Raw genomic sequence first — 19,143 nt, 5'->3', positions numbered from 1 at the left:
AGAAAGTACACATCTCGGTCTTACATGTAGTTTACAGTATCACAATAATTTTTTGTACAAAAATGGCATCTGTAGATGTATAACAGAGAAGCAAATGTTTTAGAAAGGGTCGTCAGCTATTGTCAAAACAATGAATCAAGTTTCATAAAAAAAAAAAAAAAGACTCAAACAGTATTCAAGAGGCATGCCTTGAAACCAAAGGGACATGTTACAGTCAATTAACTCCTAATCCTATCTGTATTTAACACAGATTTGTTTTAAAGCTGGTTTTGTACTGAAGCATATCCCTAGGTGGTACAGTTCTGCAGTTGTTCATTAGATGAAAGGTAAAACATGCCGTTTACAACTGATCTTGTAGGCTGATGCTTGTTCCATGTGTCTTCAATTGCCTCTGAAGGCCTCTAGCCAGCTCTCGAAATTCAGTTTCTGCCCTCCAAAACAAGCTTAAACAAGGCAACACAGATAATATGAATCCTTTTGACTCAGTCCAGATCTGCTTTTGCACTGCATTGTTCTAAATGACACTTTGTTTTTGTTGAGTTTAAGTTTATTGACCTGCTTGCAGAGAAAAATGCAGACAATACAGAAAATGTCAAATTTGGCTTGCTTCTTAGTCTTGAAATTGCACAAAATTACACAAAACATACCAAAATGTTTGATTAAAGGTTTACACATAACCATTTGGAGAATTGTTACTAGAAAGTTAAAACAAAAGGTGAATAAATGGGGACAAGAAATATATATTAAAAATGGTGCATAAATTTTCCAATATTTTCTGTCAATGCCTGTTATTTTGACATAACTATTGAGGTATTTTTGACAGGGTAAAATTGTGTTTATTTAAATATTAAAGTAAGTTACAGACTTTTCATTAAGACCTATATAATCATACCAAAATGTGTAAAATGTTCACCCGATGTCACAGTTAAGGAGTGAACAGAAACATTATGTCATGTATGACTGATGAATGAAGGTTCCACTCATGAGTGCCCATTCATTGGTCATATATGTCATAATGTAGTGCCTGACTGAAAATAAACTTTTCATTTATTTTCACAATGCACTTGAATTGTGAGAGCCATTCCACATTTACTTTAATTGTGCATAGCCATTTTTTTATTATTTGTTAATTTGTATGGCCCTCAATCTTGACTTTGTTAAGCATTTTTGTTGATGTTAATTTCTTAAACTGGTCCTTGGATCTCATTCTACAGATTTCAAATCAAGTCAATATGCAATGAAATATATACGCAATGAAATATATGTGCCCTGTGCTGCAGCTCCCTGGCCTGCCACACACTTCAGCAGGATATTCTTTCAAAGTGAGATTAAGAATGCTTAAAAGATAACAAGACTTTCATTTTTGAGTTAACTGTGCTTTTAAAAGCTGCAAATCACATTTCATAAGCTATTTAAAAAGACACAGAATCGGATCTAACTTCAAAGGCCAGGTAAGTAAGTGAGGCACAATATTAAGGGCTTATGGGAACTCAAAGGGTCTTTATCATTGCATCAACTTCAAACTAAAAATCTGAGCTTTGATCAGTGTGGTGTGACAAAAACAGTGAATAATGAGATGTGTGCACCATTTTACTCGTTTAACAGTACCTTATTAAAATAAATCAAATGTTGATGACTGTGTTTTACAATTAAAGTCATCCAAAGTTAGAGGAAAATAATAAAGTATGAGAATGAAAATGTTCAGTTTTATAATAATGTTTTGACATGCACTGAAAATGAAAGACAATATTTGGTTGGTTAAAGAAAATACATTTATGTCAGCTTTACAAAGAAAGGTTTTTACAGCTAAACAAACTGACAATTATTCAAGACAAACAATGGAAAATTCCGGCTTTCCCCCCACAAATAAATTAAGAATTTGGCATGCAGCAAATAACTCTAGTTTACTTTCTCAATAATTAATCTCAACTGTTTATTTGCTGTTCATTTTTCCGAATGCTAGAAAAACAATGAAGCCACTGAGTTCCATTTCGATTGTTCTATGTTAATGGAGTTTTATTTGACAAGGGCACATCTCATATATTTCTCTAAAAGCTGTTGGCAGGCAAAGTCGCAGCAGTGAAATATCTTTTTTCGGTTGATTTACACCATCTCATATACCATGGTCTCGCATGACCTAAGAAAAACATTGCAACTTGCCAATCATAAGATTATCGCGAAAGAGCAAACAGCTGGAGACTCGCCTCAACTGCTGGGCCTGATGTTTTCAGTCTTACCGTCTCAAGCAGGTGGTTGTAATTAAATCCACGTAATATGGCCACTTGCTGGCACAAGGACATGTGACTAATTATTGGGACACAAGCCCGGGTTTATTATTTCCTGATGCTCTCTGCCTTCGACCTGGACGAGGATTTAAGTTGCCAATCACAGACCCCCCCCCAAAAAATGTGGTGCCGAATCAAAATAAACATCTTATAACCTTCTGTCCTGCGCAATCCCGTTTTCTCCGCCATCAAAAAACGCAAGCTGGCAGATTCAATTTATGTTAAAATAATCAGTAACATGCAAATGACGCTCACACAAAGCGTTTGCTACCTTTGAAGAGTGCTCAGTCTTTTCCTCGGGCAGTTTCCAAATACGAGCAGAGATTAGGAAAGGAAGAGATTAGACTTCATGGTCTATTTCATCTATTCTCCAGCCTAATCAGTAGGGAATGATATCATTGCCCTAAATATTTCCTCAGCAGCTTGAATTGAGAAACGTGTCATTTCCTCATTAATGACCACACAATGTGACAATACACCACCTAACTGTGATTGCGTTATCTCATGATTAAAGAAGACGTTTTCAGCATTGAACTTTAAGCGAGCAGACTTCCAATTTCTCAATGCACTCCTAAAAGCCACAGGACGACTATAGTGACCCACCAAATCTGCTGAAAGCCACATATGGGTAAGGAAGCCCGGCTGAAAAATTTATTGCAGCTCATAAAAAAATCACGAGGAGTAAAACTAAAAAGTACAGAACATGTCAACTTAATCTGCTGTTAAACACCAGGCCTAAAGTGGCATCTGATGTGGTGGGAGGAAGTTGTCAAATACATTACGAGCACACTGGGGACGTGTTGAGGAGGATCGGACATGTATTGTAGCTGACACGAACACTGCTATACAAATGTTTTTATGTCAATTCAATTATGGCTTTGTCAGTTATAATGTTTGAAAGCTTTGTGGTTCTTCATCAATCTGATGGGAATGTTGTACACACGACCAGTCTTAAGTTTGAACAGTTTCTAAAATATTTATGCTTAAATGCTTCAAATTATGTTTAAAACACAGATAAACAAAGCTGAAATTATACTTAAAATGGTATTAAATGGAGTGTGAAGGAAAAGCATGTAGCATATCTCAGGCATGCATGATGTGAACTGCTTCAAGAATGTTTACAAAGAGTCCACGGAAGCACTTCTTGAGGGTATGTAGGAGAATATCCAGAGTGCATTGAACTACTACTGTTCTGTCCAAGAGTTTGAGGTCAGTAAGTTTTGTTTTTTAAAGAAATCATTATCTTTATACAGCAAAGATCTATTCATTCTATTAGGAGTGACAGCAGAAGCATATATATATATATATATATATATATATATATATATATATATATATATATATATATATATATATATATATATATATATATATATATATATATATATATATATATTGTTACAAAAGATTTCTGTTTCAATTAAGTGCTGTCCTTTTGAGCTTTTATACCAGGGAGAATATATATATACACACACACACACACACACACACACACACACACACACACACACACACACACACACACACACACATATATATATATATATATATATATATATATATATATATATATATATATATATATATATATATACATATATATGTTTAACGGAGAGAAGATTTTTTTCAACACATTTCTGAGCATAATTGTTTTAATAACTCATTTATAATAACTGGTGTAATTTATCTTTGCCATGATGACAGTAAATAATAATTTACTAGATTTTTTAAGGCATTTCTATACAGCTTAAAGTGACATTAAAAGGCTTAACTAGGTTAATTAGGCAGGTTAGGATAATTAAGCATTGTTTAATGTTGGTAAACGGTGGTTTGTTCTGTAGACTATTTAAAAAATTTAGCTTAAAGGGGCTAATATTTTAGTCCTTAAAATGGTGTTTAAAAAAATGAATAACTGCTTTTATTCAAGCTGAAATAAAACAAATGGACTTTTTCCATAAGAAAAAATATTATGAGACCCTGTTAAACATAATTTGGGAAGTATTTAAAAAAAAGAAAAAAATTCAAAGGGAGGCTAATAATTCCGACATTAACTCATATATATTAGGGTTGGGCGATGTCGAACAATTTGGCATCGTTAGACATCTAATCGTCGTCATAGGCGGAGGTTAATTAATTATTTATGAACAATTAATTAATAATAATTCATAACGAATTAATTATTTGTGGCTTACCCTTTCAACTACCTGACTCGCATGGTCTTTGTTTTACCCATAAACAAATCATAAATAAATAAAGATAAGTTGCACACAAACTACCACCTGTCAATCACTTTTTCTGCGGGAGGTTGTTCGGTAAAAAGGGTGCACAACCAACAGTGTCTGAGGTTTTCACTAAAATTACTAGTGTGAAAGTGAAAAATTAAAGCAGTGTACTGATGCTGTGACGCATTACCTGATAGATATAAAAGAACGAAGAGTTTTTAGTTAGAGACAAGATTAATTAAATATCAGGTTTAACAAGTGAGATGCGATCCAGCAGTACATCCTTGATAAACCCTCCGACGTGCACTGCTCAGACGAGCACATGACAGTGTGTGGCTGTGTTTGTGTGGTCATGTGATGTTATTATTTGTGACATCACAAATAATGATAAAAAAACTATCATTTGTATTAGTATTATTTTGTTGGAAATCAAACAAACATATTTATACACACATATATATACACATACACACATATAAATATGTTCTTAATGTTATTTGTGTTACTATTATTTTGGTGTAAATCAAACACACACACACACACACACACACACACACACACACACACACACATCTATCTATCTATCTATCTATCTATCTATCTATCTATCTATCTATCTATCTATCTATCTATCTATCTATCTGTATATATATATATATATATATGTTTGATTTACACCAAAATAATAGTAACACAAATAATAAGAAATGTTTCTTTAACATTGCAGTCTGCTTTTTGACAGTGAAGGGTGAAGTAAAGTCTGCAGAACAATCAGCTTTACAATCAGAGATAGAAAAGAGTTTACATATTATTCACTATAAATTCTTTTTGTTGTACGGATAATGTTTGCAAATAAATACAACCTTGAAGGGCATACACGATTAAAAAAAAGCTTCTCTATTTTCCTTAATTGTTCTATAAAGATATTTGAACATGGAGTCTTTGCTTGGCATAATATTTTTTACAGTGGGAAAGGTGGTTTAAGATCAATAAAACATTCCTCATACTAAGAAAAAAGTTATTTTAAGATCTTATCACTAAAAGGTTCATTGAAGAACAAAAAATAGGTAAACTACTTAGTGAGTGCAATTTTGACTGGTAATGTGTATATTTAACGCAGTTCACATTGTCTGACTTTAATCATTTTACCCTTTTCTTGTTTAAAGCCTTCTAATGTTCTGTGAAATTACAGGCTAAATTGATAAAAATATGATTCATTTGTAATGCAGGAGCATTGTTATTATCCTGAAGCACTCCAATATGATGCACTAATGCATTATTCATGAAGCATAATGGTGATGAAATCTAGCAAAAACAACATATAACCTGTTTATGTCTAAGTGTTTCTCACTGTAGTACTCATGATTTCTGAATTTTAATAGCAGCTTGTCTAAACAGATAAAAATCAAATCCGACAAATAATTGCTTCGTTTTAGCGCCTGGCCCAAAATATCATGCCATTTCTGTTATTCCGACATGATCTTACGGCAGTTTGTATCTTTACTTGGTGTTATATTCGTATAAATTCGTTCGATTTCATTCATACAATTTTGTTTGATTTGCTCATCACCCAAGGACGGTTAAGGGGTGGGGTTGGGTGCCACGCCCCCTTTTTTAAATTTAAAGCTGTATAAGATTCTGACGTATAACCTTGCATACAAATATATCAGGGTTTCAAGATATTGGGATTACTGCTCTAAAATATATTTTCTTTTTAAATGTTTGGGTAAAAAACAAAAAACTTTTTCCCCTTTATACAGAATATATATTTTATTTTGAGAAACATTAAAAATATTTTAAAACAGTAAACATGAAGTCACTGTCACACATTGAGGACAAGGAAGGTTCTCTCTTTTCATCAATTTATTCAAACAAGTAGTGGATTAATAAGCAGGAGAAGCAGGTAAATTAGCCCATGCTTAAAACTGATGGAACGCAAAATAGTTATGTTCCCTCATAAGATAAGGCTGCTTATTCAAACTCACAAAACAAAAACTGAAATATTCATGACCATTTACTCCAGGGATTACCAAACTTGTTCCTAGAGGGCCGGTGTCCTGCAGATTTTAGCTCCAACCCTAATCAAACACACCTGAACAAGCTAATCAAGGTCTTATATGCATAGTCAAAACACTCGGGCAGGTGTGTTGAAGCAAGTTGGAACTAAACCCTGCAGGGACACCGGCCCTCCAGAACTGAGACTGGTGACCCCTGATTTACTCAACCTTAGACCATTCGATATGTAAGTTTTTTTCATTTAGTCTTAAATAAATTAAAATTTCAGATTACAACTTTCCTTCATTTAATGCAAGTAAATAAGGCTCAACTGACTTTTTTACAAGCCTAAATCCATATTTATGCTTCGTGGTCCCAATCTGCAGTTCACATTTGCAACACTATTTAGTTCATGACCTCTCTCATGACATAAGCATGTTGGGAAAGTCGTGAACATGCATTCCAGAGCTGAACCGAGGCAAGAATATGTTGTTAAAAGGTATAGGTAAAGGTATAGACTGAATAACAATAAAAATGTGCCAAAAAGTTTGATGTCATCCATTTTCACTATCCCACATTCTGAAATGATTCCTAACAGCAAAGATAAATTGTAGTGACAATTTTGCACACAGCGTGCTTTAATAATAAAATAGGGAAGAAAAAAAATGTTTTGATGTTTTTCCGCGGTGGTTTGAAGTTGCGTCATCAAATTCAGCTCTCCTATTGGATCTTGGGTTGACGCTCATCACAGCTATGTCACACTGCAGGAAAGTGTCAGAACATTTCATACACAGAACTCAGTCGAAAGGAAAATCTAATTGCAAGGGCCATTAAGCGGTTGTTGGTGAGAGTATCAAACCAACGATTAAAGATCACAGATTACAGCTTAGGATTTTAGAAATCTTTTAGAATTTTCCAAATTTGTCTCAAAAGACCAAATCCTAGCTGAAATCCCAGTGTGAGCAGAGCTTTATTTTTTTATAATAAAGGTAATGTGAATTACTTTGAATCTGTAATAACACGTAAATCTAGTTCGAAACTAAATAATAAACATAAATAACTTATGTTGCATGAGTTTATTTTTGCCAATAGCCAAAAAAATACACTGAATGGGTTAAAATTAGGGCTGTCGAAATTAGCGCGTTAACGCATGTGATTAATTTAAAATATTTAATGCGTTAAAAAAATAACGCAAATAACGCAGTTGCAGTTGTTTTTATTTCCTGTTGTGGTCAATGTGTGTTCAGGGACGGTGCGTGCACATAGAGGCAACCTAGGCAGCTACCTCGGGCAGCAGAATAGTGAGCGAACCCCCCGGTCTTTACTTTCATCAGCTACACCCACCCTCTCTCTCACGGTCCTTGCTTTCATCAGCAAACCAGTCACTTTCTTTTTCACTTTTGGGTTGAGGGTGGCGTGATTGTCGCTTGCCTAGAGCACCAGGTTAGCTTGCTCCAGCCCTGCGTGTGTTTAACGTGCAAAGAAGTTTGGATAAGACTAAGGACACACTTTTAGAAGGAAAGTTTCAGTATAAAACAATTAATGTTGCATTAGCAGGCTTTTCTGCTTTTCCTCCAGAGTTTCATGCAATTTCGGGTGTTTCATTTTTAATCTTTAGACTTTAACTGCAGTTCAGCAGTTCACCTTTAGTCAGCATATTTTCATTCAGGATGTTTTAATGGAATTTGATACCACATGACGAACGGAAAGAAAAACCTCTGCATTTCGGGACTTGTGTGATCCTTTAAGGTAATCAAAATAGCTGCTTACATGGTAGACTCATAATCAGTATTATCTAAGTCATAAAAGCGGAGTATTGGTGTCCATGGAAATGTACTTAAGTGAAAGTGGCAGATGAAGCCCTATTCTCTGCCTTTAAGCTGCATCTATGAGCCCTCACATTTCATAAGTTTTACGTAGCTGTGTCAAAATCCTTGCTTGTAAAATACAGCCATACTTTATAACGCTTAGTTTAAGCTAATTTGATGAACGCGATCATGCGTGTTGATGAATCTGAAGGACTCACTTCAGATAGGAAATCTACACCAAATATGCCCCTGTCCTAACAAACCATACATACCATAAAAATATTATTTATTCAGCTTTCAGTGGATGTAAAAATTTCAATGTCAATAAATTGACAGTTATGGTTTAATCAAAGGTTATTGTTAATCTTATAGTTCATCAAATGTATTGGTTATGGCTAATGGTTAAACAAAGGTTCTGTGGTCCTGCATCAATTTTTGGATTATAAATAATGGTCTAAGTTGAGCCCTGTTCACTCAGATTAGATAAAGAAAATTCTTGGGAGTTTTACCAAAACCATAATTCTTTCTTTCTTTGCTAAATAAAGCAGGCCATTTACATATTGGATGGCCTGGGGGTGAGTAATGAAACACCGAACAATTCCTTCAAACCATCATCTCCATCTCTACTAAATATCAGCAAGCTTCATTCAGCTTCAGATATATCAATTGCAAAATGATCATTGGTTCAATGTCCAGAATGCAATGCATGAACCTAAACAGAACATCCCTTTAATTAATTGGAGAATCAAAGACCTTAAACACACTCAGACCAGCTGTGCTCATCCACTTTGCTGTGAGCGTGTGTTTGCGTGAATGCATGCTAATGTCCTTGTGTGGGTGGCATTCAAAGACAGAACAGTGTGTTTCTTGATCATCTCTAAAGAGCACAAAACAGTAGTGAGCATCTAAACACAGAAACAGGATAAAACCTAGCAAACGCTTCCCACAAAGCAATGTCTGTCTGTGGAGTAATGGCTTCTCAGTTTGCTATGTGCAGTTGAATACACAGGAGCAACCGCAGAACTGTTACCAAAACCAAAACCCAGAGGAGGGGGGGGAAATCTGGGGAATAAACGTCTGCTGGAATGAGAATGGAAAAAAAGAGAAAGATCAGAAGCACACCAAATATGCCTGAGTCAGGAGTAGAGAGGAGTTTAACTGTGTCAAAGGGAGGAACAGAAATCAGGACATTTCTTTACACAATGTGAGCCTATATCGAGAGAATCAACTCACTGTGTCATGAAACACAAATGTCATGAAAAAAACAAGACATATCAACAGAGCCATTTTACTCAGCCCAGGAAGCTCATGGATTTCTGTGTGTTGATATCTTAAATGGTCTACAAGTAATTTAACCAAAATCTTCAGCATTATTATCCCTGTAAAATTTTTCATACTGTAAAAAAGATATAAAATATTACAATGAATAAATAAATATAGTAATCATTAGCAGTAAGACCATATTTTCACAAATCACCTTAAACAAAACATAATTTAACTGTAACAGTAAAAAGACATGCAGTATAGGTGAATTGGGTGTATGATCGCAAATGTGGGGTGTTTCCCAGTGTTGAATTGTGGCTGGACAGGCATCCGCTGCGTAAAACATACATATGCTGGATACGTTGGTGGTTTATTCCACTGTGGCGACACCTGAGTAATAAATCGACTAAGCCGAAAAGAAAATGAATGAATATTAAATTATATAATATTTTGTCAGAAAAATTGCCCTTTTAATTCTTAATTTTTTTTTTTCAACAAATTGTGCTGATACCATTGAACTTAAAAATGTTTTTATTATTAAAAACAGTTTTTAGCTCAGCCAAACTAAAGAAAACAAGACTTGCCCCAGAAGACATTAAGATCCAGCATAATAGGAAATAATGTGAAACTTTTCCTGCTCTGTTAAACATAAACTTAATATTTTAAATATTGTGAAAAAGAATAAACATTTCGTATAAGTGCTAATTTTGCCTTTATGTATGAATACTCCAACATATTCCAGCTAAAACTCAAGCTTTATACCAGCCGCCTACTGCTTCAGCTAATCATTATGCGGACTCTTCAAATGAAAGTCTTAATCTCTACATTTAATAAGCATCTAAATGAGGTCTTGACTCCAGTCTGTTCCATCTATTATTCTTTATACTTGCTTAATCACCAGACCTGTAGCAGGATTTATATCTGCAATTAAATGCTGATATTTAATAAAATAACATTTTTGAACAGATGCACCAGCAACACCAACTCCCTCCATCTAAATCATAAGAAATCAATACGCTTCTAAAATCTGTATTTCATTGTGCATAAAGACTAAATAATGACTGTGAGAGCCTTGGCTATCAGTAGGACCAGCTTGTTTTATGCATACTTTCACCTTATTACATCTCTGGCACACTAATATTGAAGAAAATTGCCTGAATAATAGATAAGCATTAGTTCTACTTATGCTAAACACAAACAAGCAGTCTGTTTCCTCTTGATAAAGAGGTCCTGTTATTCACCAGGGTCACTGGACATCCTTGGACCCCTGAATGAACTCTGAGGACCTCAGCTGCATCCTCTAAAGTTTCTCAAAGCCTTCAAAAGCACAAGGAAACAACTTAAAGGTCTACACTTTCACAACTGAAGGTCTGCAGCAACAGGTCACACTTGCAACATGCTTACTTACTAGTATTCCAAGTATGCCAAATATGCCAACATTACTAGTATTCGAAAGTAGATTTAGTTTGTTTTAAATCATAATATGTTTAAATATGTATTCCACAGTTACCCGGGTGGTTTATTAAAAAATAAGTTGAAGTGCAGATACATGGGTACTCTAATAGATAATAATACTTAATATTACCCCCAATGCATTGCGAATTAAATGTCAATTTGATCAGAACTACAAACAAAAGTAAACAAACTGTAAAGGTGGTGGACACGTGAGAGGGAGAAACTTTGTTAAAGATGTTTGAATGATTCTTAAATAATATCTTACCTTCTGGAATATATTTATTATACATTTTCAGTATTATATTTCATCTTAAACAACAATAGGAACTTTTATAAAGACATGTTTGGTCATTAACGTAAGAATGTTTAATTATGCAAACGCCTGAGATTTCTCTGCATAAAACACCAGTAAGTGGCAGATTACTGCTGCATCTCCAATATATGGTAATAAATCTAATATGAAAGTAAGGTGGATGATGTGACAAGATGATTGACAGGGCAAGTAACTAAGCAACATAAAGGTCTGTTAAAGCTTGCATATTCCTCTGTCACTCTCAAAAGTATATACTTTTTCTTCCCAAAAAAAGTACACACTTCTAGGATGTAGTATAAGTAAATAAATTGGTATGTAGCATATGACTAAAGAACATATATTCTTCTTGGTAATTAATCTACACAGCTCCTTTGCAAATTTCATGTCTCAGAGGCAACGAGGCCCCAAAACCCATTACCGGGTGAAGCACCCCATGTCACACGCATTAGATGAGAGTCCTCCAGCAAATGGGGGGGAAAAGCAATTTTCTTTTCAAGGCAATAGATACTCTATCTCATTCCAGATCCTCTGCAGACTACAAACTGCCAGCTCGTGTAGCTCTGATGCCTGAAACTTGGAAGAAAGTGATGACTTGACCTCCTTTCCTCGCAGGGCCTTCGCTCGGCTGTCAATAAGGGCATTTCACTGGAGGCGGGATAAGAGCTCAGGGTGGAATGAATCACCTGCGCCGATTAGAGATCTGGGAACTGCAGTGGAGATCAAACCAGCCCTGTCGACCAGTTCATTTGCCGCCATGTCAACTGATATTAATATTACAGCCAGGAGACATGCCTCTTGCTCTCAACGGGGACTTCCCACTATGAAGAACCAAAGATTCATTTCCAGTAGCTCAATGCTTGGCGACTGAATGATTTTGTGTCTATTGAAGCAGAACAACACAGACTCCCTTCTTCCATATCTGAATCAATCAACCACTTTCCTTCCTGCTCGACTGTAGAAATGCTTTTTTTAAGTTGTGAAAGAAAAAAAGGTTATTGAAATATGTTTTTCAAGAAAATACTGTTTCAGTCTTTTCAATTTCACATCTGCTTCAGTGTATTCAGCTTTGTTTTACTGTAGGTTAGTCTAATGCAAATAGCCAACAAAATGATTTATTTTTTTTAATTATTTGGAAAATTACTAATTAATGACAAATAAATCTAAACCAAAAAAAAATCATGTTTATAATAACAAATACTATTTTAGTCTTTATTTTCAAATGTTGATGTTTTCAAGTGTATTTTTCTATTCCTTACATTTATTTAGCGCTTTTTCTGGACACTCAGAGCACTTTACACATTTCGGGGGGAACCTCCTCATCCACCACCAGTGTGCAGCATCAACCTGGATGACACGACAGCAGCCATATTGCATCAGACCCCACACGACACACCAGCTGATTGGTAAGGAGGAGACAGAGTGATGAAGCTAATTTACACATGGAGATGGTTAGGAGACCATGACGAACAATTAGGCCAGGGTTAAAGCTCAACTCTTTTTATTTATTGGTTAATATACTGATTATTATCACTGAAATAAGTTACAGTCACACTAGAGTTTGAGTTTGCGAAATTCTGTCGTGCGGCACTGCAAAAAGGGGCAGGGTTAAACAAGATTATTAGACATTAAAAAAAGGAAGCGATTGCTCCATGTTTTAAATTTCTTGTTTATGTTTTAAATTGTTTAAAATTCATGTTTTGAAACTCGACTGGTCTCACGCAGTCAAGTGATGCGATTTTGCAGGTAAGAGTTCACTAAGCTTAAACTTTGCACTGCAGCAACCTGCAAAACTTAAGGCATGACCCTGCGTTTTCAGTCTGACGCATTCGCGTGCGTATGAATGGAAGTCTATGGGGAGAAAAGTCCAGTATGACCGCAGCTATATACTGAGGCATTAGCACTTACACAGACCACAGTGATGAGCGCCCCATGCTGGTCTCACTAACACCACTTCTGGCAGCAACCTACAGTAGCTTTCCCATGTGGTCTCCCATCCAGGTACTGACTGGACACAGCCCTGCTTAGCTTTAGTGGGCTACCATGTGAGAATTGCAGAGAGCTAGCTGCTGGCAAGTGTAGAGCTCTAGCTATTGATTTATTTTTAGTAATCAAGTATTCTACTTATGATTCCTTAAATTATTTGAGTAATCTGAGAAACTTTTGTTTTTCTTTATTAAAGAGCAATAGTAAATATACAGGAGAAAATAAGACATGTCTCTTAAAAGAAACAACTTATTTGTAATCATACAAAAACTTTAAAAATAAAAATTAATTAATTAATTAATTACTTAGGCATTTTTCCCACTGTGGTGACCCCTGATAGATCAGGGACTACACCAAAGGAAAATGAATGAATGATAATCATTCATTCATTCATTTTCTTTTTCGCATAGTCATTTTGAATGATAATCAATAAATTAATTTTAAAATTATTATTACATTGAAAAAATTCATGCATTGATTAATTTTCCTTTGATTCAGTCTCTATTTCAGAGGTCGCCACATGAATGAACCGCCAACTAGCGTTAGGCTGATAGATGATGCCATCGTCCATCGCCGCTGGCCGATACACTTCACGGTGCTGAGCCGGCATTGCGATCCATCACCCCGCCCCACATTTATATTGATAAATGACCTATTTTTTGCATGTCATCGTAATAGCAATAACGGTCTTTTCATGAGCCATGTTAAATTTTAAATATAGCTGCCACTTGCACGGCTGACAGCATCGTGAGGATTAAATGAAGGATTATACAATACCTCTTGCATTTAAAATGTGTAGATTCAGTGGCAAATGCTGTTACCTTCAAACTCCTTCCCACAGACTTTACAGTGAATGCTTTAGTTATTTTCATAGCGAGCTTGAAGCCACTGGAAGTCTCTTGGAAAAGTGTAAATAAGGGATTAACATTCAGCGCATGATCATTAACAGGATGTGTCATTATTGGTAACTGTAGGTGGTTTCTAAAACAAAATCTGTTATTTTCATTCTCTCATCTTCAGCACTTCACATTTTTGTGGTTGTGGCTCCTGTCATTTGAAGGCAGAAGGCATTGACTGAGTGATTGACAGCTGATATTAACCAATCCATTCACTTTCAGTTCTAGAGTCAATAAGAAGAGTACAAAGGCGGGGCAAGCATTGTGGGCTTTTTTTACTTCAGAAAGTTCACATAACATCTATTTTAATTTGTTCCTGTTTGGAGTTTTTAGGTGCAAAGATGCATTCTGCAAAAATGTCTCCTAAATCTGTGCACGCGTTGAAGATTTTGCCATGAAAACAGTGAAACTTTATGCACTAGCACAAATGCTTCCAAATATATCTTTAGGTCGCATAGATAAAATTTTGGGCGCATATGCGACCAAAACGGTCGAGCCCTAGCATCTTTACTTGTAATTATTTTCTCATAATAATGATAAAATAAGAAAGTTATCATCAATCACAATACAAATTACAGTGAACTCAAACCAAACTCTCATCTCCTCCACCAGCTGTGGGAAAAGCCATTATAACGACACAGATCACTTTGCCTTTTTTTGCCAGAGTCACGCGGAAAAAAAGGTGATTGACAGGTGGTCATTTGTTTGTAACTTTATTTATTTATGGTTTGGTTATGGGTAAAGCAAAGACCATATGGGTCAGGGAGGGAAAATGGTACGCTACAATTAATTAATTTGTTATGAATTAATTGATATTTAACAAGCATCTCCAGCCCCCACCTACGACGATGATGGCATCGTCCATCCTGATGTTTCACATTAGACATCGTACAATGCCAAATTGGTCAACATCGCCCAACCCTATTGTGGTGGAAACCGGAACACCCAAGGAAAGGGACATGGGGAGAACATACAAACTCCACACAGAAACTTCTTGGAAACACCTATACATATTCATTCCCACACACACACATACAAACACGCACGCACACACACGCACACACACGCACACACACACACACACACACACACACACACACACACACACACACTACGGCAAATTTAATATATTCAGTTCACCTATACTGCATGTCTTTCGACTTTGGGAGAAACCGGAGCACCAGAGGAAAAAGATGTAAACTCTGCACAGAAATGCTAACTAGTCCAGCCAGCCTAATATGTAAAAAAAAAAAAAATAAATAAGCAAATATTACCAGAGTATGATTTTTCAAGAACAACAATTTCTAGTGTGAGATTCCTTATTTCATTCACTGTACTTGGGTTTCTTTAAAACTACTTGTAAAAAATGTATTTAGTGTATGTAGTGCTAATTTTTTGACAATTATGCAAATTACAGTAACAAAGAGTATTGGTGGGTGTACAAGGTGTTACATTACTCTGTCATTGAACAGAGAAAAGCTTGCATTATTAAATAAACACTTTATTTCTAGGTCTCTGATGTCCTCATTTTAAGGTTTTACCTTGCAAAAGATCAAGAGAATGTAAAGGTTAACGCTCCAGTCTTACTTTTGAGCCCATGTTGAGTTGTGTGAGTGTGAGTGAAGTCTTTGAGTGCTTCTGACATCAGCATTTAGCTAAACTACAAAGCCACCAGAGGCCGGAATTAATGGATCCCCCAGAGCCAATATCTTCATGCACAAGTGCCTGACTAATTGAAAACTGGTCCGATTCTGCTTTGTGGAACAAGTGCAGCAAACCTTTATGTCAGACTATAAAAATAGGGTCCAGAAAAAGGTGGACAAATTCACTGAAACCCTCTAATGGATATAGAGTTACAGCACACATGAAGTTAGACAGTCGGAATGCAAGATTTAAAGCCAGTGCACTTGCAAATCTTTCAATAACCAGGTTTGAGAATTTATGGCAGGGCTTTGTTTGAAATAATATCCTCTTTCTTAAAGAAATGGATTCAGGAACATGAAAGTATTCAATAGGCATTCTAGTTCTTCTCAGTAACACCTGATTAGATAAGATCTAACTGCATGGCATCTTATCTGTTATAGTATACCACCACATATCATGTGGTTTGACAGGATGTCAAGTCATTTATTTAAAAAAAAAAGAAAGTTAAAAATGATGTAGCCTGGAGTGACAATCTTCTGAAGGCATACAGGCAAACAATTAACTTTGCTGCCTAAGTGCATTTAAAGATTAGTCGATTTTGGCTATATTGTACAGGATGCATTAACCTAGCCCTGCACTGTTTTTGTTGCTTTTGGAATGTGGCCAAAGATAATACTCATACATGGGTTAAGTTTTCAGGAAAATCCCTATAACTCATCTAAGGGTGATGCATTGTTTCAAAGCCTGGAGAATTTTAGTCTTTGTTCACAGAAACTTAAAGGGTTAAATTATGAATTTCTATGCAGACAGACAGACAGACAGACAGACAGACAGACAGACAGACAGACAGACAGACAGACAGACAGACAGACAGACAGATAGATAGATAGATAGATAGATAGATAGATAGATAGATAGATAGATAGATAGATAGATAGATAGACAGATAGATAGATAGATAGATAACTTACTCTCAAAATAAAGGTGCTATAGGTCTATAAGCTTAATTTTTGTTCCTCTAACGTTTTTGTGAAAAGTTCTATAATAACCTTTTTTTTTATAATGTGAGGAACAATTTCAAAATCAAAAAGGGAAATAATGTAATTAGCCTACATAACCTGCAATATTATTTTATCTATTTCACACAATGAAGACATGAACGAGGTATAAGACGCGCGGGTTTGATTGATTTAGACTGGCACTGAACTCATGCCCGTCGGCACAGCTGCCTCCATCTGCTGACCTGCGTGTCTGGAGGGGGATAAACTACAGTTTTGACTGGACCTCCTGGACAACACACGCTGCCTGATGTCACACCCCGTGGGAAAACCGCCAGCTTGATGCCTCTTCATCCCACCCAGACTTTCCCCGAGCTTTACTCAACTAATTAGATTTAACAGAAACCGCCGGATGGTGACACGCGCCGTCATCGCCGAAACAAGAGCGAGAGGAAATGTTTGTTTGTGGCTGACAGAAGAGAAATATTTAAGCGTCAAATTTATTTTTTAGATTCAAATCTTCAAAGTCTTTCAAACATTGTTAGGTTATACACTTAAATAAAAATAAACAGTGAACACAGAGTAAACGCATCGCTATTACAAAACAGCAGTTATTTGAGTGTTTATGTGTAGTTCTGTCCATCTGAAGTGATACCCAGGCACGATCCCAGAAAGAAACGCGCAAATCTTGCACTAAAATGAACCCATAATGTACTGAGCAGCTATCACAAGTAAACACCAGCAGAGTTTAGTTTATCGAGAATCTCACCTCAAAACACGGGTCCTTCTGTCCGGAGCTCCAGAGATGAAACGAGGTAAAATATGTAGGTTGTAAGTTAGCGTGGATGAATGCCCGACTGAAGAACTGTCGGACCTGTAGATCTACTACGAATCCAGAAGAAATATACAACAAAAGCGAGCTTGAAGCGTCTGCTAATAAATTCCAGAGACCCCCAAACTGCTGCCCTAATCTCACGTCCCTCTCGCTGGTAGTAGCGCTTCTATAGTTAAGGCTGGAGGAGGGAGGGACACACTCCGCTACAACTTCAACGCCCAGTTTACTTATTTCACTCTCTTCGCCTCCTGCTGCTGTCGATCAATAGATATACTATTATTAATGATAGATCTGTGGTGTCGGTACATTGAGGGACTCTCGCTGACTCCTCCCCGAACACCAATTTAACGCTTTGCTCGTTCAACTTGTGGGCGGAGATTTAATGGTCAAATTGTTTTCACTTCCCTAGCTAGCCCCCCTCAACACCACCACAGATGGCGAGTCAGATAAGAAAAGTATCACGATCCCTTTGTCTGCATGCCCTCAGAGGTCATGACACTGACATTCCCTGTGGCATACATGATATCCCGCCGCAATTCACATCTAGACCACAACTTCTGTCATAACACAACTCTCTATAGGGTCATACAGGAATTATTTAGTGCTTTAAACAGTCTAATTGTCCATGTGAAAGAGTGGAAATTAAGTCTGATTTTGATGCCAGGATTTTAAAATTAATTTTAGAGCAAAATGTGAAAAAATGCAATTGTTGTCTTATTTTACAAATAAGATTAGCAACATGCATTCATAAAAAAGATTGGATGAATTTCATGTCAATCTGCTGCATAACACAGTATGCTAGAGTAATTTGGCAGTTCATTTCGCTGTGGCGACCCCTAATAAACCAGGGACAAAGCCGAAAGAAGATCAGTGAGTGGATTTCCATTTCATGCTGGATATTTTATTTTATTTTTTAAAATAATTTTACTTTGAAAAGTCAAACTGAGTAAATAAATCAAGACAACACTGTCCCCAGCCACCCCTATCAGTATTCTGTCCATACTTGTTGTGACAGTGAGTTGGTACACACTCAGAATTTCGTCAAAGTGAAGGCACCTCTTAAAGTCTGCGTTGTTTAACTACAAGTCCTGTGACATGTGACAGTTCATCTCTGAGATGTCTGTGAGCGTGAGGAGACGTCTCTTTGTGTGAGTGCATATGTCGTCTGCATGTTATTGAAATGTCAGCTCTCTGGTGCTGGTGTCGTGATTTGAGCAGCACAAGTAGGGAGGGGGTCTATCATGGCTGGTGGGGGTGGACAGAAAGGGTACTTCAGGGTCATTTGTGCTTTCTTAAGAGAAGACGTGAGACACACTCTCCCACTTAAGCAGTCCATAAAAAGGAATAATTTACTTTAGCTTGCAGATGAGTGAAAGGAGAATGTTTGTGCTGTTGTATACTGGTAAGACTTGATTTCTTAAGAAATGTCAAATTTTAAATAATGTT

The 19,143-nt window shown here is 36.2% G+C and overlaps 1 protein-coding gene across 3 annotated transcripts in view; it reads right to left on the bottom strand.

Annotated features, from left to right (window-relative positions):
• tspan18b (tetraspanin 18b) overlaps window positions 1–18,031 on the bottom strand; it is an 81,270-nt gene extending 63,239 nt beyond the window's left edge. For 2 of the 3 annotated variants that reach the window (XM_068214755.2, XM_017351914.3), the window contains exon 1: window positions 17,632–18,023. The gene's annotated coding sequence lies outside the window, so the exon portion shown is untranslated. Of the gene's footprint in view, window positions 1–17,631 lie in introns of all 3 variants that reach the window. The other variant, NM_001002439.2, reaches the window with a different exon arrangement.
• Window positions 18,032–19,143: the final 1,112 nt, after the last annotated feature.

The sequence above is a fragment of the Danio rerio genome, chromosome 18 (assembly GCF_049306965.1).
Source record: "Danio rerio strain Tuebingen ecotype United States chromosome 18, GRCz12tu, whole genome shotgun sequence".
In the NCBI taxonomy this organism is placed as follows: domain Eukaryota; kingdom Metazoa; phylum Chordata; class Actinopteri; order Cypriniformes; family Danionidae; genus Danio; species Danio rerio.
Note: the sequence above shows the minus strand (reverse complement) of the source record. Positions and strands in the feature narration are given on the sequence as shown.